Below are 25,926 nucleotides of genomic sequence, written 5' to 3'. Positions count from 1 at the left end.
AAGAAACAGCAGAAGCAAAACATATGGCGAGGTCGAAGAAGAGCCACTCACCACGCACCACCTTAACAGGGAAAGGAAGAGAGCCGCAGGAAAGTGCGTAAGTGAGTTGCAGGATAACGTCGAAGACTATCTGCGAGACATGTTCCGATGAGAAGAGACAGACGAGGCGGCAACTGCCGAAATTCTGCACCAGACAAGGAGTGTGCTGGCAGACGCAGACAGGGCGTTGCTGACAGAGAATGTCGACGAGGACGACGTCAAAGAATCTATGAAGACCAGCGCCAGATGAAGAGCACCGACCGCCAACCGCCTCCCGCTCGTGTTCTACCTCGCGTATTAAGACGTACTAGGAGTGCAGTTCATGGATATGGTGAACGAGACACTCAATGGAGCGGAAATTCCACCTGGGCTTACCGAAGCAGAAAGCTTCGCCCGCCGCATTGAAGAGTTTCGTCCGATTACGCTCCTCAACGCCGACTATGAAATAATAGCGAAATGCATCGCAGATAACCTGAAATCGGCGATGAGGAAAGTCATCAGTTCGCGGCAGACATGTGCGGTACCAAGAAAAAATATATTTGATGCCACATGCACCTACACGGACATAATAGAACAGGCAGACACCACCAGAAGCGCCGGTGCCATAATTTCGGTGGACTTCGAAAAGGCTTTCGACGGGGTCGACCATACATACCTCATAGAAACACTAAACAGATTCGGTTTTGGGTAAAAATTTATCACAGTCATACAGAAGATACTAAGTACTGCAAGATCGACAGTAACAGTCAATAGTTGGAAAACAAAACAGATAAAACTGGACAGATACGTAAGGCAAGGCTGTCCATTGTCGATGGCTCTCTTCGCTATAGTACTGGACTCGCTGCTGCGGAAACTATCAAATGACATCAGAGGATTCTCCGTAGGAGACAAAGCCAACGCTTATGATGTAGGCATCTTTTTTGGAAATTAGGAAGACACTGGGCGAATAGAAACCATAATGAACACATTCCAAAAAGCGTCAGGCGCCCAAACCAACCCCAGAAAAACAGTGCTACTAATGATCGGAAATCAATGGCTCAAACCAGACGGGCAATGGTATAAAATAGCACAGAGTCATAAAGTCCTCCGAATATTTATACAGGCTTGTCCGCTTAGAATGGCCGCATAAAACTGGAGAGACACGCTACACACCATCTCCAGACAGCACGCGAACCGGAAACTAATGATTCATCAGAAAATAGACCTGGTTAAACACGACGATCCTGTCGAAAGCATGGTACCTGGCGCAAATCCTAAGCATCCCGACCGAAATGGCGAGAGCAATTACGAGCGCAGTGTACTACCTGCTGTGGCGTCGAAATACATTCAAAGTGGCGCAAGCAACGTGCTCGCTGCCAACAGAAGAAGGGGAACTAGGTCTAGTAGATGTAAAGGCCAAATGTGCGGCAATCCTATTAAAACGAACACCCGCCATCCAGGAGAGAAACTCTGACAGCGTCACAGGATTGAAAGATACAAACTCGCAGCAGAAGAAGCGCCGGTCGACACGAGGCACATCCCTTTCAGTATGCGATACGTTAGGCTGCACTATGTCAACAAGAGCTGCGCTCTGAACACCGTGGCGAACCCCGGCCACAGAACAGCCAAGAGAATGTTCTGGGCCCTCAGGGGGAGGCCGGCGAAAAGCAAAACTGAAAACAAAATTCCGCAGTACAACAGGAAACAAATATGGAAAAATGTCTCCAAAATAGGTGTTGCCAAAAGATGCAACGGAGACATGGTACAAAATAGTAAACAGAACGGTAACAACCAACCAAAGACTGGAGGAAATAAAACTCGTCGCAAGTGACAACTGTAACGTATGTGCCGCCATGACCGAGACCCTCGAGCACCGTTTCACCTGAGGGAATGCCACCAACATATGGGAAGCATGCCAGCAGATGGTGGCCCACATCAACAAAACGGCGCCAGGAAGCATCACAGTGGAAGCAATCACTGTCCCAGACTCCAACCCATTTCCACGACCCAAGCGGCTGGCGACTCTCTGGATTCTCGCCATGACTCCACAAGCCAGCGTAGCGACGAGGCAGACCGACCATATGGCCTTCCTGATGGACCTTTGGGAGGAGAACAAGACGGCCCAGCAGCACAGGCGCTACCGCGAGAACTTGAAAAACTTCCTGCAGATTCCACTGCAGACAGCGATTGGCAGAGGCCTCCCCAGCCTGTGACTCTCAGCACCGCCACCAGCCACCCCACCACGCTCACCACAAGAAGAATGTGTGCAGTGAAAGTGAATAAGTACAACACGAAACTGAAAGTGTTCCTCCGCTCGACTAAAATAGTCAAGTATAGTAATCTAAAGTGTCTTTTCTCAGTGAAACAGTGCTAAAAAGTGCTCCCCGCTAAATATCTGTCATGGTCACATCCAAATCAGAGTCAAATGTTCTTCCAATAGTCCTACCAGTGTTTCCTAAACGTTTGTTTGTTATAAAAGACAGCATTTGCTTCCTGTCATGCAGTGTTGCATAGCATCCATGTTCAAATGGTTCAGATGTCTCTAAGCACTATGGGACTTAACATATGAGGTCATCAGTCCCCTAGAACATAGAACTACATAAACCTAACTAACCTAAGGACATCACACACATCCATACCCGAGGCAGGATTCGAACCTGCGAACGTAGCAGCAGCTTGGTTCCGGACTGAAGCGCCAAGAACCGCTCGGCCACAGCGGCCGGCAGCTTCCAGGTATATTTAATTATTTGTACTATATTGTTCTAGGATACAAGCGTTACTTAGTGAAAAATGCCTATTACTCATAAAATTTGAATGGTTTCCTTTAAAAAAAAAAAGTCCCGGCCGTAGCCCAAATTTTAATTCATTTCTTCAGTTTCCATAATTATCGTACATGAAGATGAGACTTAAAATGTCTAGAGGGAAGCTTAGTTATAATGCTTTAGAATAAGAACCAAATGTTATAAAACACTAATGACTGAAACGTTACCACTACGGTTTCACAAATAACATTCAGATACATATTCTTACAATCAGTGATAATTTTAGAAAGACTACGGAACAATTTGATACGTGCTTTGTAGTACTGCCAAAGTTCCATCAACTTACCAGTTAACACTCAACTGCCGGTGACTGTTGCTTATGGTTCCTCGGTTATAGCTGTGAACAGAGAAACGAAAAGCTGTAGTAGCAGTCAAAACAAATTCAGAACATTAGATATGATAAAAGGAGTCAGCATCGAGATGAGCAACAGACATACTCATTCTGATCAAAGGTATCCAGATGCCACAGTGCATTGCGGAATTGAACATTGGAAGTCTCGACAGCATGGCCCGCCAGTATTAAAAGAGACAGGGAGTATTGTGTCGTAGAGAAGCGGTAACAGCAGAATGGGTCTGTCAGGAGAAGTCACTGACTTCGAACGTGGACCACTCATTGGATTTCACCTGCGTAGGAAGTTCCTCAGGGACATTTCAACCCCTCTAAAGCTGCGCAAGCCGAGAACCGCCATAGGTAAACCAAGACAAGGCAGACTTTATGTACTGGTCATGTACTGACGGACAGGGAACGGCACACCCCATACGAGGTGCGACAATAAAGTAATGAGACTGATGTGAAAAAAATGTTGCTTATCGTTTTAGTCAAGTTTATTGTTGTCTCCTTCAAAGTAGTTCCTTTTCTGATTGCACACACTTTTCCAGCGCTGATGGTAACATTTCTGGAACTCATCTTCTGTAATATCCTCCAAGATCCTCGTCACAGCTTTTTGGACATCTTGTGTTGTTTGAAAATGGTGACCCTTGACCGCCGTTTTGTCTCTTGGAAATAGAAAAAAGTCGCACAGAGCGCTATCTGGTGAATAAGGTTGCTCTGGTAGTACTGAAATTTGTTTTGAGGTTAAAAATTGCTGTACTGTCAGAGCAGTATGAGATGACGCATTATCGTGATGCAGAATCCAATTATCAGCAATGTTAGCACGGTCACGAAGATCTCTTTCACGAAGTCTTTCTAAAATTTCTTTGTAGTAATATTATTTAACTGTTTGTCCAGGAGGCACCCACTCTTTATGAACAGTTGACATCCGTCCGTGAGGTTGATGGTCGTCCGCTGCTGTCTTCATCTTAAACATTCGTTCTGCCTTCACTAAACATTTTATGTCAACGAAAAACTTTAGCTCTTAACATAACCTCCTCTCCAAAAGCCTTCTGAAGCTTACCGTAAGTTGACGTCACGTTTTCACCCAATTTAACGCAAAATGAAATGGCACACCGTTGCACAATATTATGCGGTTCCTTTTCCAAGACGAGAGACACACACACACACGTGTTAACTTATTACAGCACAACTCACGACTGAGCAGCTGCATCGATGTGCCGCTTGGACTAGAAGCAGTTTATAGACTAAGGTCAAAGATATTGTGCCTACGCAAGCCTGTAGGGTTGCCACATCTTGCAAAGAAAATCAGTCTCATTACTTTATTGTCGCACCTCGTATTTACATCTACTATAAAGTGTTCAGCTTCTCTCGATCAAATAGCGTATTTTTGCACTCCAAGAATGTCACCGTGACATCTGCTAAATCCTTCATAAGTTACCTGTTGCTCACACGTCAAAGTGTTTTATATAAATAAATAAATATATATATATATATATATATATATATATATATATATATATATATACAACTCCCATAAGCAAGAGTAGTCTTCACGTTTTGTTCCGCAGTGGGAGATTCTGTTGTTTCATGATCATCTTTCTCGGATGGGATGCTATCTCTGAGCAGTTTCATTGTTGTTTTCATTTTCTTCGTTTGTCTGCCGGATACTAGACAGCAGTTTTCGTTGTCTGGACGCCAAATAGGGGGGAAGAATTATGTATATATACTTTGAGGCGCTGCTAAGCCATATTCTGGTTTTGCCTTTGAGTAAATAGGTAAGTTCTTAGTATAAACACAGCCTGCCGCACACTTTATTTGTATTAAATCCGGCATATTTTATGGTTATAAAAAAAGCTACAGACAAATCCCAAGTATTTGCTAGTAACGTCGACATTTTCTTCGAGCAAAGCAAACATAGCGCTAGTGACGTCGTTTCGAAGTAAAAAGAAATGTTGCAATCTGAAAGGAAAGGAAGGTACAGATATAGAGATGTAAAGACAGATACACTGTTAGAAGTATTATAAAAGGCAGAAATGTTGATACTCATATGAGGAATCTAAAAGCAGTTTAGCTGAAATCGTTGGTCTCGGAAGATCCACATATTCACCACCGACATCGTATTCACAACCAACATAAACAGGACTGTTACATAAGAATACAATTCGCACCCTCAGCTCTATAGCTATTACACCGCCTGCCAAAAATGTACCGTGCGAGGTGGCGCAGTGGTTAGCACACTGGACTCGCATTCGGGAGGACGAAGGTTCAATCCCGCGCCCAGCCATTCTGCTTTAGGTTTTCCGTGATTTCCCTAAATCACTCCAGGCAAATGCCGGGATGGTTCCTTTGAAAGGGCACGGCCAACTTCCTTCCCCATCCTTCCCTAATCCGATGAGACTGATGACCTCGTTGTCTGGTCTCCTCCCCCAAAAACCCAACCCAAAAATGTATCAGTTTACATGGAACCAATCATGGTTTAAAGCTTTTTATCACTGTAGAAAGCCTGACAGTTATGAATCTGTTGAAGATGTTCGTATTTTTATCTTTCTCTAGCTCTCTAGATCGTGGTAATGAAGTACCGCATAGCCAGAGGTTGTCGGTTCGAAATAAGCGTTAAAATAAATTTTCATCAATATTGTTTTGTCCGCAATGGGGAGAGACGTAGCAGCAAGTTCTAATTATGATCTGTGCGCTGCTATCTTTCAGGTTAATCACAAAATTCTCCTCGGCGTCTGACACTTTAATGTTGATGTGTTCGTCAGAATGGTGCTATCTGATAGTACTAGGCTTTGGGTCGGCAGCAAGCCCCACAATCTCCCTCCTTTCTACCACATCCACTGCAAACCACAATTGTGACGGTACAATGCACACTTATTCACATCACTCACTCACATTGCTTCGTGAAGAAAAGATGAAGTAGTGTCCGAATGAAGGAAACTTTTGCATTTATGGAGCTGAACATACCCCTACGGGTCTATCAACTAACAATGCCATCTGACTTTAACTTAGAAACCTGTCTGTAATTCATTAGAGCAGCAATTTTCCTCTTACAAACTGTGAGCCGCGAACAACACGATAAGCTCTGCAAAATCTTCAGATCTCCTCAGATTATACTATACAATGATATGGCAAAAGAACCCAGCATTCAAAGTTAAATCTTCGCTGAGAGATGTCAGTAAACTATGAAAACAGGACGTGGATTATAATGTTATCACTTTCTGCGAGTAATATTTTTTTCAGAATTTCGCCACTGTTGTGAGTCTAGCACATTGAGCATGTTGTACAAATAAGAATAATTATCACAAACGTATGCCTACTTGGATTTTTATCATCAGAAGAGCCGCCCGCTCTGGCCGAGCGGTTCTAGGCCCTTTAGTGCGGAACCACGGTGCTGCTACTGTCGCAGATTCGAATATTGCCTCGGGCAAGGATGTGTGTGATGTCCTTAGGTTGGTTAGGTTTAAGTAGTTTAAGTTCTAGGGGACTGATGACCTCAGATGTTAAGTCTCATAGTACTCAGAGCCATTTGAACCATTTTTTCCACCATCACACCAATATTGGCAGTTTGTATCATTTCAAGGAAAGACCGAGTGTATCGACTGTGAGTGCACCGCAGCAGTAGTCATTGTCACGTGGCGGACAGAGTGGGGGAACAATGAGAAGACAGGGGAGGGAGGGCGGGGGGGTTGCTGGAGGACGGGACGAGAGCAGTGGTTCGATGACCTAGTGCCAATGCCTTGCGTCGGCGCCTGGCGCCATCCGCAGGCTTAAGTGAGCAGCATCACACGTTTGTGGGACGGGACTGAGTTACACACAACCTCTAAAGTTCGACACAACTCAGCAGTTAACGGTCTTTCCGGATGTGACTTGCTTTATGGTTTACCACTGCCAGATGACTGAAAAGTTAGTACATTTCTGAACTAGGGTCCTTCCTGTAACTAAGTCATTAATAAAAGAACAGTTAACTGAAGAAACCCCAAGTTTTTATTTGTTGACGTAGTGACGTTACATTCTTTGCCGAACGTACAAGACCTTGGCTATTTGCACCGAAAGAACTTTTAACGAACTTTATAATTAGACCCCTTCTTTAAAGTTTGAACTTGTCATTAATGATTAATTGCCGCGAAAAAGAACTTCACTTACGTAAAAGAGCCGAAGTATGTAGGTAACCTGAAGCGCTTCGTCCTTGCGTTCATGAAGAACAAACATAAACTCAGTAAAATCATTCAATTTAAATTACCAATATGACTTTTATATTCAATTAAACAACACAGCAATTAAAAAGTATAGAAATTACGCTATCCACTGCATTATTTATGTAATTTATGACTTACAGTTAATCTTACCATTTCACACCTGGAGCCTGAAGCTCAGCATGTTCCCTCATAGAATTGGCCACTCCCTGTAGTAAGAAAAATTGAGTGCAGTTCTCATCGACAGAGTGTGAAATACGTTACACGACAACAAAAAAGAGCTACTCACGAAGTAACGAGGAAGAAACACATCAAAAGACAATAAAAAAGGTGGTCCAACGGTAAAAAACATTCTTGAAACTGCAAGATCGCGAGATAGAATCCCGATCGTACCACAAATGTTTCATTCTTCGTCTTAACCTTCACATCCCAACGATCTGAGTACTCGCCAGAAACGACACGTCATTCTGATTCCACGTTAAGACTGCAGGTCCTCTTTCCATCACTGGATAACGTGGGTAAGTTAGGTACCCGCAAATCGCTGAAGTAAAGTCCTGTTGAAAGACTTGCACCAGGCCATTGAGCCACACGAAATTATTATTATTATTGTTATTATTATTACTCAACTTTTTATGATGCCTATGGCACCGTGAACGTTAGTACTGTCTTATGACAGTTGCTGTACTATCGTGCTCATCATTCCTTGCATCTGCAAGCGGAATGAGTAAGCGCTGCTTCGGGTGTGTGATTTTCTGAGTAACAAGACATTCAAAATTCTCCAATTTCAATTACCTCACATTCATCAATTTACATAGAACGAGGTGTTCTCAAATATTAACGGTAATTTTTGTTTTTTTAGAAAGAATTTAATTTATTCGTCTTCGTCAAATTTATCCTCTTCAAGAAATTTCCATGCCATTTTATTCTCTTAGCAGCGCTGTTTTCAGTCCCCAATACGCTTCTGAGGCCCTATTTTTGGGATAGTTGTTAGCTCTCTCTGCGATGAGATTTTAATCTCATCTATTCTTGTACGACGACTGGCATTTAAGGATTTCCTTATTGCTGGGAAGAAAAAAAAACCGCATGGGACCATCTCTGGCGAATAAAGAGACTGGGGCATCATCAGTTGAATATTGTTTTTTTATCAACAATACACCAACAAGCAACGAAGTACAAGATGCATTATGGTGATGCAAAATTCATGAATGGTTTCGCCAAAAATCCAGGAGTTTCTTTCAGATTGCTTTCCACATAACAGCGTGGAATTCGTAAGTGGTAATCCTTACCAATCGTTCGACCTCCCGACGAGAACATGGTGCATTCTGCAGTTAAAAATCGGAAAAAGCAGTGAGCATAACCTTCACATTTGACCGCACTTGTCAATCTTTTTTCGGTCTTGGCGACTCAGAATGCTTCCACTGGAACCACTTAGCCTTACTTTCGACGTTATATCAGTAAACTCACGTTTCATCACCTGTCATGACGCGCTTCAATAGTAATGAAACGCTGTTTATTTTGTCTAGAGACTCAGAACCGACTTTCATTCAACGCTGCTTTTATTCGAAATTCAACAATTTTGGAACAATTTCTAACGTCACGACTTTCACACCCAAAACATCGGTAAACATTTCGTAGCATGAGCCAGATGATATACCAACACCATCAGCGACGTCTCTGACTGTGATTCGGCGTTCGTCCACAACCATTTCTTTCATTTTTTCCACGATTTCATCGGTTGAAGATGGGGAATCCTGGCTCTCGTCGTCTTCACGGCCTTTTTCGGGACGTTTATACCACTCGAAAAGCTTGGTTTGACTCATGGCAGACTCACCAAATGCAGTGTTTAACATTTCCAAAATTTTTCAGCATTTTACTCCATTCTTACAGCAAAATATGATACGAATTCTCCAATCAATTTCTTTCGTCATAAATAATCGCGGATACTACCAAAACACATATAATCTTTCTGGAAACACACCAAATATCCGCTGTGGCGAAAACTGTACAAACACTTTTCAGGCGTATTTACCAACACAATGAAAAAGATCGTGCTAATCGGACTAATTCAACGGGTGAAATTGCAGAATTCTCGTTACTTTTAGAACACACATCGTACAAAAGACTTCGTTATCGATACATTTTGGTGTGTTTGTTTTACAGTGAAATTTCCGGAACAATGGAGCTTCTTACACGCAGAAAGCACTTTGTTCACGTGGTCACAATGTAGTGAACGGATATGAAAATTATCATTGCATACCGCTACGCATCATATGCAAAATGGTTGAATCAGCAACGGAAGTGGCACATATTTCTACGTTAAATTGATGCCAACAGAAATTCAACTGATTCGGCGAGTGAATGGAACCCAAACACTCTGAGGAAAAAGGCCTCAGTTTCAGAATCAAGAAAACGGAAATAGTATACCAACTTGTAAAAGATGTTCATAATAAATTATCAGAATCCATCAGTATTATGCTATACAATACCACACAAGTAACTGAAAGCTCAGTATGCTGCATAGCACTTCACAATCAAAAAAGAAAGTTCTGACAGAATAACCGGAAGTCTATGAAAAGAAGATTCTGAGAAACATCGTGAGCGTATTCAAAGAGAACCACCAGTACTGGAATAGACACAACTGATGTCCATCTTTTCAGGAGAAGAAAATACGAGGGCGTGCTGAAAAGTAATGCCTCCGAATTTTTCATCTGAAAACTCGTAAAGCTTTTAAAATAAAAATAAAAGTTATTATATTTCACATCTTTATTCTTCAGGTCTCTATATTTATTTGTCATGGTAGTTACCCTAAAGACGAAACATATTTCTCCCAACGGGAGGCCAATGTGTTGATAATGTCACTGTAGAATATTTCACTTTGTTGACGGAGCCTCAACCTCACATCTGCTTGCGCCGCTTCATCATTATCAAAGTGAAGTCCTCGAAGGTATTCTTTAAGTTTAGAAAACAGATGAAAACGGGCTGGGGCCTAGTCTGGACTGTATAGAGGAAGCTCAGAGACAGTGAACCCAAAGCGTCGGATTGTTGCAGATGTCGGAGCACTCGTGTGTGGTCCGGCACTGTCATGCTGAAAGAGAGGGTTCTCCACATGTGGACGAACTCGTCGAATTCGAAACTCGATTACAGTACACTGTTTCTCAATCTCCGACAACGTTACATTACACTCCGCCATGTTACATGCTAAAATTCGGAGCCCTCTAGCAGAATACGGCTGTAAATACGTAGACACCAAAAATAAAGCCTTAGGATGTTAAAAGGGTTTTCACATAAAAAATTGGAAGGCATTGGTTTTCAGCTTGCACTCGTAGACATCACTCGAAAGTGAAAATTTCTTTTTTGGTCTCCTGGTACGAATGAGATCAGTTAAATATTTGACTATTTTTTGAATTAGAAAACCATTGCATTCTGACGCATATATGTGCAGAAGCACGTGTAAAAGCTCAGCACTCATTTGACAATATCTTTAAACGTTCCATCTAAAGAATAAAGCTGGTGACCATAGAGTTTCCAGTAAAAATGGGAGAGAGGGGTGGGAGTGGCTGGGGGGGGGGGGGGGAGAGGCACTTATTTGCTGTTCGAAATTCCGCAAGAATGACAGGTGATCACGTATCTAATATTTATGCCTTTATATGGGAAAATCCATAAGAACCAGCCTGTTTCATGGCCCTATGGTAAGTGATGATAATCATCTACAGGCAGCAAACATGTAAAGTGGTCAGACACACTCTCCAGTTGGTCTCGTTCATTGGCCATATTGTACTGCGGGCTTGTCATTATGCTTTCCTGCGTCTGTAGTATCATAAGTCGATACCACCCTCACTGGCGTCTCACAGTTGGCAATGGAAACACACGTTTCCCATAGACGCTGATAGCGGTCTCGTGGGGACACAGCGGACCCAGTGATGCATGCTCGCTGAGCCACGCCTTGAGCAGCTCGCGACTACGAGCGCCCTTGCCACTGCGACATAGGATGGTCGTAGCAGGTAGAAGCATCAGTCTCAGTCGCAGTCTTCGACAGTCTTCAGTCTTAGTCAGCCCCTGACAGTTTGCTCGTGCATTAATAGCAGGACCCTCATGCTGCACGACGCGATGTCGTTTGCTTCTTGTAATAGGTGGACGCTTTTTTTTTTATTTCGTACAGTTTCTTCGCAATGGTTGGAGAAAGCTACAAGTAATAATCATGTTTGCTCCAGTCTAGCTTCTCTACCACGCTGTAGCTCACGTCTCCTTACTGTTGTGCACAAAGCAGTAAACAACAGCGCCCATCGCTTGGGTCACCCTAGTAGCTGACGTCACTTCGAGGTAGTTTGTCGCCGCTGAAGTCTCAGGTTTGCAGCGTCTCCGTAATTTTCCCATTCATTTTGTATTTGTAGTGCCGGCCGCGGTGGTCTAGCGGTTCTAGGCGCGCAGTCCGGAACCGCGCGACTGCTACGGTCGCAGGTTCGAATCCTGCCTCGGGCATGGATGTGTGTGATGTCCTTAGGTTAGTTAGGTTTAAGTAGTTCTAAGTTGTAGGGGGCTGATGACCACACATGTTAAGTCCCATAGTACTCACAGCCATTTGAACCATTTTTTGTATTTGTAGTCTTCGGCTTGTTGCATTGTATGGACAGTGATCTATTCGCCTGAGCTCTCCTGTTGTGCCTTCGTTGCGTGATTATTGTTGTTCTTGAGGATATTTAAACTTTTGTTGATAACAGTTTTTGAATTAAAAGTGATTGTTTTTCTATACAGATGCGGTACATAACACAGTAACCTATAAGTGCACGTGTGAAAATCATAACTATCTAGTCCCTTACTGAGCTAAGACTAGCTCTTTGGTCGGTCTGAATATGAGTCGAGACCCTGTTTTATCTGCACGTGTTCGACGAAGCAAGCACACAAACAGGCGAAAGCCACTGGAGAGAGGTTGTCGGTTATTAGAATATGAACGACACGTAACAACAGATTTGAAATAGACAAGTATAAGTTACGGTGAAATCTATGTTGATTTAATTCTGTCACATTTCTTTGTGGGGGACCGTAGCTGGAACAATATTTTGGAGCGTAGCTTAGTGACTGCAGTGGGGTGCACCGAGCTGGTCCTGTCAGCGTTTCGCCGGCCGCTGTTGCCGAGCGGTTCTAGACGCTACAGTTTGGAACCGCGCGACCGCTACGGTCGCAGGTTCGAATCCTGCCTCGGGCATGGATGTGTGTGATGTCCTTAGGTTAGTTATGTTTAAGTAGTTCTAACAAGGGAACCTCCCCATCGCACCCCCCCTCAGATTTAGTTATAAGTTGGCACAGTGGATAGGCCTCGAAAAACTGAACACAGATCAATCGAGAAGACAGGAAGAAGTTGTGTGGAACTATGAAAAAAATAGGCAAAATATGCAAACTGAGTAGTCCATGCGCAAGATAGGCAACATTAAGGAGAATGTGAGCTTAGGAGCGCCGTGGTCCCGTGGTTAGCGTGAGCAGCTGCGGAACGAGAGGTCCTTGGTTCAAGTTTTCCCTCGAGTGAGAAGTTTACTTTATTTATTTTCGCAAAGTTATGATCTCCCCGTTCGTTCATTGACGTCTCTGTTCACTGTAATAAGTTTAGTGTCTGTGTTTTGCGACCGCACCGCAAAACCGTGCGATTAGTAGACGAAAGCACGTGCCTATCCAATGGGAACCGAAAACATTTGATCGCAGGGTTATAGGTCAACCGATTCCTCCACAGGAAAACACGTCTGATATATTCTATAGACACTGGTGACGGCACGTGCGTCACATGACAGGAATATGTTGTCGATCCACCTAACTTGTACACTTGGCGAATGGGTAAAAAGATTCTTCTACCTTGCCCGACTTAGGTTTTCTTGTGGATGTGATAATCACTCCCAAAAAAGTGATGAAAACATAAGAGTTTGTCACATAAACTGCAACAAATGAATACAACAGTTTCACAGTTGCACAGGTTTCCCTGTGCTCTGTCAAAACATATGTTTTTAACGTTTTCAAATTGTTCTGTGTGTAATCCGTCAAATCCTGCATGTGTTCAAGCAAATCTGAACATGTCCTGGAATTTTGGAGAGCGAAGTTGATTATGTGTGAGTGCCTGAACTTTGATAATTGTGTGAAAATAGAAAAATTAAACTTTTCACTCGAGGGAAGACTTGAACCACGGACCTCTTGCTCCGCAACTGCTCACGCTAACCACGGGACCACAGCGCTCCTGAGCTCGAACTCTCCTTAATGTTGCCTATCTTGCGCATGGACTACTCAGTTTGTATATTTTGCTTATTTTTTTCATAGTTCCATACAACTTCTTCCTGTTTTCTCGATTGATCTGAGTTCAGGCCTATCAAATGTGCCAACTTATAACTAAATCTGAAGGGGGTGCGATGGGGAGGTTCCCTTGTAAGATCTATGGGACTGATGACCTCAGATGTTACGTCCCATAGTGCTCAGATCCCTTGGAATTTTTTTTGTCAACCTTTCGAACGATAGGTTTCGTCGTAGTAAAATAGACCTGTTGCTGCCGTCTGCCACCCAGGTAGCTCATCAGTGCACGGGGGAGGGGGGGGGGGGGTTGTGCTGCAAGGCAGCAGTGAGATGAGGTGATAAGCAGCGGCTGGTAAGGTGTGAGGCGGCGGCAGGCGGAGCGCTGCGGACGAGCAGCGGGCCGGCCGGCTGGTGACGGGTGGGGGAATTGCCTTTATTCAGCAGCGCCTGGCGGCGCGTCGAGGGCCCTCCAGCGCGCCTTCGTGACGGCGTGCGGGCTGCGTGCCCAGCAGGGGCACGCCGACACATCCACCTGCCGTGCAACCCTGACGTTAGAGGAAGACTGCACTGTAGTTCCCTCTCTAGATTGTCGCACAGATGACAAAGTGGTAGATATCGAAATAGACGACAGAGGGATAGAGAAACAATTAAAATCGCTCAAAAGAGGAAAGGCCGCTGGACCTGATGGGATACCAGTTCAATTTTACACAGAGTACGCGAAGGAACTTGCCCCCCTTCTTGCAGCGGTGTACCGTAGGTCTCTAGAAGAGCGTAGCGTTCCAAAGGATTGGAAAAGGGCACAGGTCATCCCCGTTTTCAAGAAGGGACATCGAACGGATGTGCAGAACTATAGACCTATATCTCTAACGTCGACCAATTGTAGAATTTTGGAACACGTATTATGTTCGAGTATAATGACTTTTCTGGAGACTAGAAATCTACTCTGAAGAAATCAGCATGGGTTTCGAAAAAGACGATCCTGTGAAACCCAGCTCGCGCTATTCGTCCACGAGACTCAGAGGGCCATGGACACGGGTTCACAGGTAGATGCTGTGTTTCTTGACTTCCGCAAGGAGTTAGATACAGTTCCCCACAGTCGTTTGATGAACAAAGTAAGAGCATATGGACTATCAGACCAATTGTGTGATTGGATTGAAGAGTTCCTAGATAACAGAACGCAGCATGCCATTCTCAATGGAGAGAAGTCTTTTGAAGTAAGAGTGATTTCAAGTGTGCCGTAGGGGAGTGTCGTAGGACCGTTGCTATTCACAATATACATAAATGACCTTCTGGATAACATCGGAAGTTCACTGAGGCTTTTTGCGGATGATGCTGTGGTACATCGAGAGGTTGTAACGATGGAAAATTGTACTGAAATGCAGGAGGATCTGCAACGAATTGACGCATGGTGCAGGGAATGGTAATTGAATCTCAATATAGACAAGTGTAATGTGCTGCGTATACATAGAAAGAAAGATCCTTTAACATTTAGCTACAATATAGCAGGTCAGCAACTGGAAACAGTTAATTCCATAAATTATCTGGGATTACGCATTAGGAGTGATTTAAAATGGAATGATCATATAAAGACTAGGATTCATTGGAAGAATCCTAAGGAAATACAATCCGAAAACAAAGGAAGTGGGTTACAGTACGCTTGTTCGCCCACTGCTTGGATACTGTTCAGCAGTGTGGGATCCGTACCAGATAGAGTTGATAGAAGAGATAGAGAAGATCCAACGGAGAGCAGCGCGCTTCGTTACAGGATCATTTAGTAATCGCGAGAGCGTTACGGAGATGATAGATAAACTCCAGTGGAAGACTTTGCAGGAGAGACGCTCAGTAGCTCGGTACGGGCTTTTGTTGTTTCAAGAACATACCTTCACCGACTTGTCAAGCAGTACATTGCTCCCTCCTGCTTATATCACGCGAAGAGACCATGAGGATAAAATCAGAGAGGTTAGAGCCCACACAGAGGCATACAAGACTGGAATAGAAGGGAGAACCGATAAAGGTACTCAAAGTACCCTCGCTACACACCGTCAGGTGGCATGCGGAGTATGGATGTAGATGTAGAATAGATGTTACTAGCCAAAGAGTAACAACAAAGGCATTCTGTCATTGCTTTCTTGAAGGAACTAACCTTGTACAGACTGAAGTGATTCTGAGAATACGAGTAATTCCGGACAAGGATTCGAATTCTCCCTTCTGAGGAAAGGAACGATAAGGTTGATTCGCGAGGAAGTCATAGGTCAGACTACAATCCCTTGCCGAAAACTAATAAATTTCACTCAGCACTTTGGACAACTTTGTGTTTAAAAGACAACTTTGTGCTTAAAAGACAGCGACCGTGCATAGGTCAGAAATACCATTTTGGCTGTCTGTTACGATGATATGAAAATGGCTCCCGTCCCGAAACAAGTCACCGAGTAAATAAAAAAAGAAGTGAAATTTGCAACTTTGGCTGGGCTCTCGTTGTACTGCTATATTTTCTCTCAAACATTTCTTTGCTGCCCATTATTGCTATTCGTATGAATTTTTTCTGTTTCCCATTGCACAATTTTCAGGTTTTTAATTTTTTTTTAGAACTGGCAGAAGACGCCGGTTATGCTTTTAACTTAACATGAATTACAAATGTACTGTTGAATTCGCACTCAGTTTTTGAAATTAAATCTGAGGCATTTTTATTCTCCTATTTATTTTTACAGGGTCCTCTCTCACTTCGTTTTGATTTGCTGTACGTACACGATCATTGACTGGTTTAAAAAGGTCAGTGTTAATCTTCGCTTTTTTAATCTCATGACACTACATACACAACGTATTGGTCTAACTTCAGTTAATTTTCAACCTTAGTTTCACAATTATTGCACCTAATTCGTCCGTTATTTGTTGAGTTTCCTTTGGAGTAGAAACAAATTAAACAATTTCATCAGTAAGCTTAGGGTTTCTTCCCGTTCCACTCACATATGGAGCGCGGAAAGAATGATTGTTTAAATGCCTCTGTGTGCACAGTAATTAATTTAATCTTGTTCTCAGGATCTCACTTTCAAGTAAGTGGAAAACAGTGTTAGTGAAATGCTGTCGCTCTATTTAACTAATTTCCCAGTTTTGAAACTTTGTTAGTTCTTAATTTCATATAAATTAAACTATAGCCTTATTTGAGATATAAAACCGCTTTCTCATTTGTCAAATGCTGTCATCATATAAACTGTCAAAATGGAGTCAAATGCTACACAGATATTAAAAATAAAATGGTAATACATACTCCTTGGTTCATTTCGTGATAGCTCTTCTGTTTCCTCATTTTTTCATTACAACTATTAAGGTGTTGTTCTATATAATTATCAGTCTTCTTAGGTATGGAATTTGCGAATAATATTGCACTTTTAAATTTTCTCTGCCTCGTGATGACTGGGTGTTGTGTGATGTCCTTAGGTTAGTTAGGTTTAAGTAGTTCTAAGTTCTAGGGGACTGATGACCATAGATGTTATGTCCCATAGTGCTCAGAGCCATTTTTGCACATTTAATTTTTAGAGAATCTGTTGTTAATTTGTTTTATTTTTTGTTCAGTTTGTTTGCCAGCAGTACTTTTATAATACTACCATTAGGAAGTATCGATGTTACATCCGATTATTATTGACACTAGTCCTACGCACTGAATTTCACCTCACAGAAAATGTTTATCCAATGGAAGTCTGGCTAGATGTTCTGTAAGATCGAATCCTATTGACTAAATGATGATTTAGAACTGATAGAAGCCTGTTTTAGATCAAGAATACGGAACCAATCCGTAGACGGCTATTTCTAGCCTTCTAATAGACGAAGAGGCTGTTTTGAATGTCACGTGATCTCCATTTCAAAAGCTTGTGCTTATTTTAACAAATGAGATTATTAGCGTAAGTAAATGCAGCATTTCCATTTCAAAAAGTTGTGTTTGTTTTGATAGATGAGATTATTAGCGTAAGTAAATGCAGCATTGTATCCGAGGTGAATTGACGTCCAATGTTCAAATGACGCATAGACGATCTGAATAATTTAGGCTTTGGTGGTTCTGTAACGAACTTCGTTGTAAATTTTTCGACCAGTGCTGTAGTAGGCGGACTTGTCATTACCACGGATAGCCTAGGCATAAGCCACTCATATCTGAAATGAGTTCGAGATTGCATAGATATAAAGGGCTAATTCTCCTTTTTAAAAGAAAGATATGGTGGGTGTAATATCGATATTTTAAGCTGAATTTGTTACTAATTTCTGAAAAGAACACAATAATTGACCGCAAACAAGTCGCAGAGAACGTGAATATTAAATAGATCGTAGCCAAATATTGAAAATTGAACAGTGAAATCACAGACATGAAATCCTTCCAAAAAAATATTCACGTTCATATACTGCTAGGCGCTAATATTCAGACGAAATCGGGGAAAGCAATACGTAACACTTAAGAGCAGTATAGCGAGTTTCCAGCAAGATCTATTAAATTTTCATGGCGTTGAGACAAGTATACTGTGCAACCGTATTTACAAGGTAATTTATATTCGAGATCCAAGAAGAAAAAAACATAGCACATGGCGTTACTACGAATATACGGATTAAACTGTGGAGGAAAAGCACGAAAATACGTGACGTACCCATTATGACATTACGATATTGTTTAGTGTAGCTATCTGTTCAAAAAGTTTCGGAACTGGAAGAATAAGAAAATAAAAAACATTAAGATGGTGGTTTTAATGCTGCAGGTGTTCTATATAATCTCACCCCATATGCGTATAACACACAGAACTTTCAGATAAGTAAGTGAAACTGTCAAAGAAGAAGACCTTTACGATGTTTTTCAACTCACGCGTCCTATTGGCTTGAATGTCAGTTATGTCGTCAAAGCGTTCATCTAAATTTACGCACGTCGTCGTTTCGTGACAGATTCGTATTGATAGCACCAAGTCTCGTCATCTTTGGTGATTTTTTGCAGAAGAGAATTATCCGCGGTAGGGGTCCACAAGTCGCTGCGTTTGTTCGGGAGTCAAGGTGTGCGGTACAAGCTTTGCACACACTTCTATCTTCTTCAAAACATTTAGGAGAATGTCTTGAATACTCGATGTAGAGACGTTCAGTTCGCTGCTCCATTGCGATTTGTGTCACTGAAACGGTGACATACACGCATATCCGCTACTTAACACTCTTAACACTGCCTGTTCACAACTGACTGGTCGACTGCACATCGGCAGATTACAGTTTTTAGTTCAAGTTGTCACAGTAGTTACTATTCTGGGGTCACTAGTACGCCACAAATTAAACCAGTCTCGGAACTTCTTTACCTGCAACAGTTCATATGGGCAGGGGCCGGGATATAATGGTCCTGAATATGGACTGTTTGCGTCTGGCACACAGTATTAGAGCCATAGGAAATCAGATTGGCAAAGTGTGCTAATTTTGATGGTGTTAATCATGACCTCTTAATCGAAAGATTAAAAACCTGCAGTACTCAAAACAAGATGGGCCAGGCCTCATATGTGGCTGGTGCGTCCATTCCGCAGCTCCTGTGAATATTTTAGGACAGAGGAAACATTCAGCTGCAGTACGGACATGTCGCTCAAGTGCTTATGTATGACCCACCGTCAGGATTGCTATATTGCCTTAATAGTCTGAAGTCTGAAAGGTACAGTACGTGTTCTCACTAGCAGCCTTACATAAGCCTCTGCGTTACACGTCTCCCGTGAAGTAGCCTATCTCGCCTTCGAGAGGCTGCTCTCCAAGCTCGGCGACCTGCCAGGTGCATTCTGTCACGCAGAGGCACTGCATTCCTCAGGGAATGCCACCGTGAGTGGCCTCAGGGACGTCATAGTTGTCTCGTCATCACAGATGTCTCGCGATTTAACCTGGGAGAGTGTGTCTCGCCATCTATTCGTCTCGCATGCCTGGGAAACTTTACATCCCTAGAAATTGTTTGGAGCAGAAACGAGCTGGCGACGCCTCTTTTCTTGTCTGTGACAGTGTCACCCTGCGATCAACATTCGACACCTCATGTCTTTCCTGGGGTTACAGCAACGACTGTATTAGTATTATTGAGATTATATAATGCGCACAGTTTTCAAACCCTTTCAGACCTGGGTTCTCTCTGAAGTACGTACCTGCCCACACAGAACGAGCCTGATTGACAAATGCTTGCAACAATTGGGCAAATGGGACGCTCTACGTCGAGGAATTTCAGTCTTGAAACCTTTAGACATTCAAGCTTTAATTCTGAAAGTGTACAATCACTTTTATGTATATACTATTAGAATTTCCTCACGCATGAAGTATCGTCAATTTGATCATATTAACTAATTCTTCCGTCGGTTCTTGGTAGGACAACGTAATAGTAAATGAAATGCACTATATTGCTTATGTTCTACAGGGTTAATGTATTGATTTGCTTTTCAGCTTACAAGGCCATCATCAGAAATTAACTGACTATTGTCGTCAAAGAAGTTACAACGTTTGTAAGCAACATTGGGAAAGATGTTACATGTGTGGAGTAAGGCACAAACACACATCCTTGAAGGTGTGGTGGTACTCCAATTTAAAAATTGTGATTCACCTTTCTATCCTTTAAATTGCGGTACTGCCACATTGTTAAACATGACATTTACTGTGTGTTCCCCCATATTCCTCCATTTTCCTGTATTTAGTCATTACTATTTATCTTATTGTGATTGCTTATGTACTCCATATAATCTGTTGTTCTAACTGTTAATACTTTCTTTTAATTCATCTCTGCATAGATTTCAAAATTTAACACCTCTTGTCAAGTACTAATTTTATCTTATGTTATTGGGTTTCTTTATTAATGTAAACTGTTATTTAGGCAGGGCTTTTCTAATTAGTTGTTGATGTTTTTACAGTTTGCTCTCTTCAAATTTATTTATTGTTCAATGTTTTACCTTTTAAATTGCATTACAAATAGACAGTCTCTCAATCAAGATGTGTAACATCTTTTCCAGTGTAGTTTATAAACATTGTAATTTTTTTGGTGATAATAGTCACTTAAAAATCTGAATGATGCTCAGCGGAGCACAAAGGAAACCTATTAACGCAATAAATTAATCTTGTAGAACATAAGTATCGCAGCGCTTTTCGTTTATTACCGCGAATTTGTTAATGTTGAAAAGAAGTTGGTTAAGTTTATTTCCGGAAATTGGAAATTTTTTTTACATTGTTTGAGCCCTTGAAATCTTATTTCGTGTCAGTGAACAAATGTCCGCCTCTCTTGAAATCTTTTGTCTCTAATGAAGTTGGTGAAGCTTATTTCTGTCTTTTCATGGCACAGTAAGGCTATTTAAAAAGTTCTTTGCCAGAGTTGAGGTGAAAGAGGTTTCACTGAATGAGGTCAGAATAAGGTTACGTGAAGTAACTGGCCCTTTAACAAAAAGACAGAATCTGGTTTTGTTAGAACAAAAGCGAAAGATTTTCTAGATGATCTTCCAAAAGCGCAATATTTGACATTTAAAGATGAATGCATATCATTTTAGGAAACAATTATTGACTTTCTGATGAAAAGGAGTGAGTCGCAACATTTTAACTGGTTATTTCAACAGATAAGAATTATATAGTATCAGGTAGAATATTCTTTCAAATGGTTAGGTGAGCATAGAAATTGTAAATTGAATGAAAGTGTTTCGTTCGATCAGGTCAGAAATCAAAGCCTTTTATGATAAATAGTAAGTTAAATGCCCAATTCAGTGGTTTCTTAGCTACCAAGACTTCGGTACTGTTCCTCGGAAGCTGTATGTTAGAAGAGCAGTGACCTGAATTGCAGAAAATAGTTCAGTTATACTCCTCTCTTCTTTCCCACTAGGCTAACGTGAAGGGCTGTTCTCACTGACAAAAGCTCACTGGACTGAAGGCTGAAATAAGTGAAATTTATGACCAGTTCGCGCCAATTTCGACATCTAATAAAACGCATAAATTTTCAGTTATTCTGAATTATGTATATTAATCTCTAGTGGTAAACTGTTACAATATCTTGACTCTGTACTCATCACAAAAGTGCAACTGAGATAATAAAACAAATTGTAATGTATCGTAAAGCATTTCAGATTAAAACCATGTCAAATATATTTGCATTACTTATTTCATAGACGATGTGCTTCATTTAATTTCTAATATGCGTTTGTCCCGCTTTTATGGAAGTGAATTGTGGCAAATATAGCCATGACACAAATCAGCAAGATACATTATGTGACCAAAAGTATCCGGACATCCCAAAAACATATGTTTTTCATATTAGGTGCTTTGTGCTGCCACCTACTGCCAGTTACTCCATATCAGCTACCTCAGTATTCATTACACGTCGTGAGAGAGCAGAATGGGGCGCTGCGCAGAACTCACGGACTTCGAACGTGGTCAGATGATTGATTGGGTGTCACTTGTGTCATACGTCTGTACGCGAGATTTTCACACTCCTAAACATCCCTAGGTCCATTGTTTCCGATATGGTAGTGAAGTGGAAACGTGAAGGGACACGTACAGCACAAAATCATACAGGTCGACCTCGTCTGCTGACTGACAGAGACCGCCGACAGTTGAAGACGGTCGTAATGTGTAATAGGCAGACGTCTATCCACACCATCACACAGGAATGCCAAACTGCATCAGGATCCACTGCAAGTAGTATGACAGTTAGGCGGGTGGTGAGAAAACTTGGATTTCATGGTGGAGCGGCTGCTCATAAGCCGCACATCACGCCAGTAAATGCCAAATGACGCCTCGCTTGGTGTAAAGAGCGTAAACGTTGAACGACTGAACAGTGGGAAAACCTTGTGTGGAGTGACGAATCACGGTACACAATGTGGCGATCCGATGACAAGGTGCTGGTATGGCGAATGCCCGGTGAACGTCATCTGCCAGCGGGTGTAGAGCCAACAGTAAAATTCAGAGACGGTGGTGTTATGGTGTGGTCGTGTTTTTCATGGAGGGGTCTTGCACCCCTTGTTGTTTTGCGTGGCACTATCACAGCATAGGCCTACATTGATGTTTTAAGCACCTTCTCGCTTCCCACTGTTGAAGAGCAATTCGGGGATGGTGACTGCACCTTTCAACACGATCGAGCACATGTTCATAGCGCACGGCATGTGGCGGAGTGGTTATACGATAGTAACATCCCTGTAATGGATTGGCCTTCGAACGTCGTCAGGCTATTGAGTGTCACTTGTGTCATACGTCTGTACGTGAGATTTCCACACTCCTAAACATCCCTAGGTCCACTGTTTCCGATGTGATATTGAAGTGGAAACGTGAAAGGACACATAGAGAACAAATGCGTACAGGCCGACCTCGTGTGTTGACTGACAGAGACCGCTGACAGTTGAAGAGAGTCATAATGCATAATAGGCAGACATCTATCCAGACCTTCACAAAGGAATTCCATACTGCATCAGGATCCACTGCAAGTACTATGACAGTTAGGCGGGAGGTGAGAAAACTTGGGATTTCATGGTCGAGCGGCTGCCCATAAGCCACACATCACGCCGGTAAATGCCAAACGACGCCTCGCCTGGTGTAAGGAGTGTAAACATTGGACGATTGAACAGTGGAAAAAAGTTGTGTGGAGTGACGAATCAACGGTACACAATGTAGCGATCCGATGGCAGGGTGTGGGTATGGCGAATGCCCGGTGAACGTCATCTGCCAGCGTGTGTAGTGCCAACAGTAAAATTCAGAGGCGGTGGTGTTATGGTGTGGTCATGTTTTTCATGGAAGGGGCTTGCAACCCTTGTTGTTTTGCGTGGCACTATCATAGCACAGACCTAAATTGATGTTTTAAGTACCTTCTTGCTTCCCAATGTTGAAGAGCAATTCGGGGATGGCGATTGCATCTTCCAACACTATCGAGCACCTGTTCATAATGTACGGTCTTTGGCGGAGTGTTTACACGAACAACAACATCCCTGTAATGGACTGGCCTGCACAGAGACCTGACCTGAATGCTATAGAACACCTCTGGGATGATTTGGCAAGCCGATTTAGTGCCAGGCCTCACCGACCGACATCGATACCTCCCCTCAGTGCAGCACTGCGTGAAGAATGGGCTGCCATTCCCCAAGAAACCTTCCGGCACCTGATTCAACGTATGCCTGCGAGAGTGGATGCTGCCATCAAGGCTAAGGGTGCGCCAACACCATACTGAATTCCAGCATTACCGATGGAGGGCGCCAAGAACTTGTAAGTCATTTTCAGCCAGGTGTCCCGATACTTTTGATCACATAGTGTAGATACTCTTTTGGTTTTTGTATCTTCCACTGACATTGCTGTTGCTTGTACCCGAACTTCCTCGTTTGACAACGATACGGAAACACGGAGCAGTCAGTGCAGACTTCTACTACAAATGTTGATTCATCCAACAAAACCACAATTATTGCAGTGCCTTTGGTTTCGTTTGTCACAACAGTCATCTTCACATTTTACTGCCTCCGTCACATTTTTTCATAGGAGTAAGATAAGACAGCTATACTCTCTAGCTTCTCCTGTTCCATCTTGCTCTGTCTTGCACAGTGCAGTCACTATCGGGTTCAACCACAAGACACGACATCTGCAGCGCCTACTTCTTAGTGTACACTACTACGCGTTAGAAACAATACACTGCTGGCCATCAAATTTTCAGCACCAACAAGAATAGTAAATAGCATCACTACACTGTGTGCTTATAATAAAAGTGCAGCTAGTTACAGAGATCCAGTGTGAACTGTAACTACCGACTGGCAGCGAAACTTGGTAGATATGCTAAGCGATTTACGATGGTAAAAAAATTGTGCCAATTTTGGCGACCAGGTGCAAACTCCTGGCGCCAGTAAATGCATGAAATACATATAGAAATGTTTCCATATCAAATTGATTAGGAACGGGAACTGGGCAGAATAGGTCAACCTAGTGAGAAAGTCATAATGTTGATTTTATTATTAACGGCGATTTACACTGTTTGGTCAATATGAGCACCAGAGACGTCGACGGGACGCTGTACAGTGCCAGTTTTGCATTGGGTGGCCAATATTGGACTAATTTCTTTCAAACGTAAATTGGTTCCACAATAGTGTATATCTACAAAGTTGCGCTGCCATACTATAATTATAGCCCACTCTCGATCTCGTGAATAGCTGCACTTTAATTATAACTTCCCGGTACTTCTTGTACGTATCTAGTGTAGCAGGGAATAAACGACTGCATTTGTAGGTGACTCGGGGGTTTACGGGAGAAATATACAACTGCCACCTCTGGCAGCAGCAACCCGACTTCGTACAAGCAGCCGAACTGAGTTTGGATGGCAGATATGGATACATCAAACCATACCCATTCAGTTCATCGGCTGTCGTGGGTGGCAAGCGGTGGCATGTCGCGGTCAGGTGTTTTCAGTGGCTGAGAAATCGGAAGAACTTAATGACCAAGGCACACGGTGAACACCTTCTGCATCGTGTTGGGTGACGACGATTTAGCCAACATGTGGCCTGCCTTATCTTGTCGAAAGGTAACGTAACGCAGACCTCGAAGATAGGGCACAGCTAGCAGCCTGGTGCTCAAATTGCCGGCTATGCGAACTAGAGGTGATCACATTGTGTACTCAAGGGCATACCATGTTGTCACGCCAAGTGGTGGGCTCGTATGCTAATGAAGAAGATGATGTGGCATTTTTTTTCCTTGGAGCCTTCACAGACGGATACGTCTACTGTGACGCTGTATGCAGAACCAGAAATCGTCTGAAAAGTCGACATGGTGTTATTCCTGTCTCCACTGTTGTCATTGGACTTCCCACTGTCGGCAGGCCTATCTCTGTGGCCACGTCAAGGGCAGTCGTAACAATGGTCGCCATGCTGACAATCCACTGTGCTTCAGACGACGTCGCACTGAGCGTGTGACATTTATCTTATTGCTTACAATATGTCTCTTCAAATGGTTCAAATGGCTCTGAGCACTATGGGACTTAACATCTGAGGTCATCAGTCCCCTATAACTTAGAACTACTTAAACCTAACTATCCTAAGGACATCACACACATCCATGCCCGAGGCAGAATTCGAACCTGCGACCGTAGCAGTCGCGCGGTTCCAGACTGCAGAGGGAACCGCTCGGCCACCCCGGCCGGCAACATGTCTGTTCTCTCATATGTTAGTCACATGGGACTGTTGAGATCCTGCATGGTGCTAAGTGTGGCCCTCTTGAACCAACTCTGTGGATAGCAGTGAAGAACCGAGTTTACGTCCGGTATGTGTGATGACAGTGGTGGCTGCAACTGGTACTTAGAAGTGGCCGTGCTAATGTGATTTGA

General features: G+C 42.8%; 1 protein-coding gene across 8 annotated transcripts in view; it reads right to left on the bottom strand.

Moving 5' to 3' along the window:
• Positions 1-25,926, bottom strand: part of LOC126188374 (glutamate-gated chloride channel) — a 681,209-nt gene that overhangs the window by 280,198 nt on the left and 375,085 nt on the right. For all 8 annotated transcript variants that reach the window (XM_049929990.1, XM_049929998.1, XM_049929976.1 and 5 more), the window contains exon 3: positions 3,127-3,177. The gene's annotated coding sequence lies outside the window, so the exon portion shown is untranslated. The remainder of the gene's footprint in view (positions 1-3,126; positions 3,178-25,926) is intronic.

This window comes from Schistocerca cancellata, chromosome 1, assembly GCF_023864275.1.
Source record: "Schistocerca cancellata isolate TAMUIC-IGC-003103 chromosome 1, iqSchCanc2.1, whole genome shotgun sequence".
NCBI classification, from domain to species: Eukaryota; Metazoa; Arthropoda; class Insecta; order Orthoptera; family Acrididae; genus Schistocerca; species Schistocerca cancellata.
The sequence above is the reverse complement of the archived record's forward strand: the minus strand, read 5'-3'. Positions and strand labels throughout refer to the sequence as shown.